Raw genomic sequence first — 788 nt, forward strand, 5'->3', positions numbered from 1 at the left:
TCTTATATCCTTTTTCATACGCTGTTCATCACTAGATCCCTCTGTACGGTTTGCTCTATCAAAGTCCTCTCCATACGTGTCATTGGACATGGCTAGGTTCTCGACTAGTTCCATTGCCGCATTGATCTCTTTCCCAAGAAAATTTCCATTTGAAGCTGTGTCGAGTTGGTTTCTGATCTTGGGGAGTGCACCTCGGTATAAAGTACTCAAGAGGGATGCCTTTGAGAAGCCGTGGTGTGAGCATTGGTTAGTATAGCTCCTAAACCGTTCCCAAGCCTCACTAAAGCTCTCGTTGATGTGCTGCGTGAAACTTGAGATCTGATTCCTGAGCTTAGCCGTGCGTGATGTGGAAAAGAACTTTGATAAAAACGCCAGTTTACACTGCTCCCAGGTTTGTATAGAACCCCTCGGGAGGTTCTTTTCCCACTGGTGAGCTTTATCACCGAGGCTGAAAGGGAACAAGCGTAGCTTGAAGCTATCTTCGGAGACGCCATTTATCTTGGTTAAGTCGCAAACCCGATCAAATTGATCTAGATGCTCGAGAGGGTCTTCTCCAGCCAGACCGTGGAACTGGGAGTTTTGCACCATATTGAGCAGGGAAGCTTTAACTTCAAAGTTGTTGTTTTGGACTGGTGGAGCTTGAATCCCAGCTCGGTATTGGTGCGCATTAGCTCGGTCATCCTCTCCAACACAGATTGGAGGATGTTGTCTCTGAACTTGTGGCGGTGGCGGATGAACATGATGGGCTTGTTGCTCATTTCTGTTCGCTTGGTGTTGGTTTTGCTGAG

At 47.2% G+C, this 788-nt stretch overlaps 1 non-coding gene across 1 annotated transcript; it reads left to right on the top strand.

Moving 5' to 3' along the window:
• Positions 1–226: 226 nt before the first annotated feature.
• On the top strand, positions 227–333 carry LOC112087027. The gene has a single exon (XR_002899874.1). It is a non-coding gene; the product is annotated as a small nucleolar RNA R71 (small nucleolar RNA).
• The last annotated feature ends 455 nt before the right edge of the window (positions 334–788 follow it).

This window comes from Eutrema salsugineum, unplaced genomic scaffold (assembly GCF_000478725.1).
Source record: "Eutrema salsugineum unplaced genomic scaffold, Eutsalg1_0 scaffold_2, whole genome shotgun sequence".
NCBI lineage: Eukaryota > Viridiplantae > Streptophyta > Magnoliopsida > Brassicales > Brassicaceae > Eutrema > Eutrema salsugineum.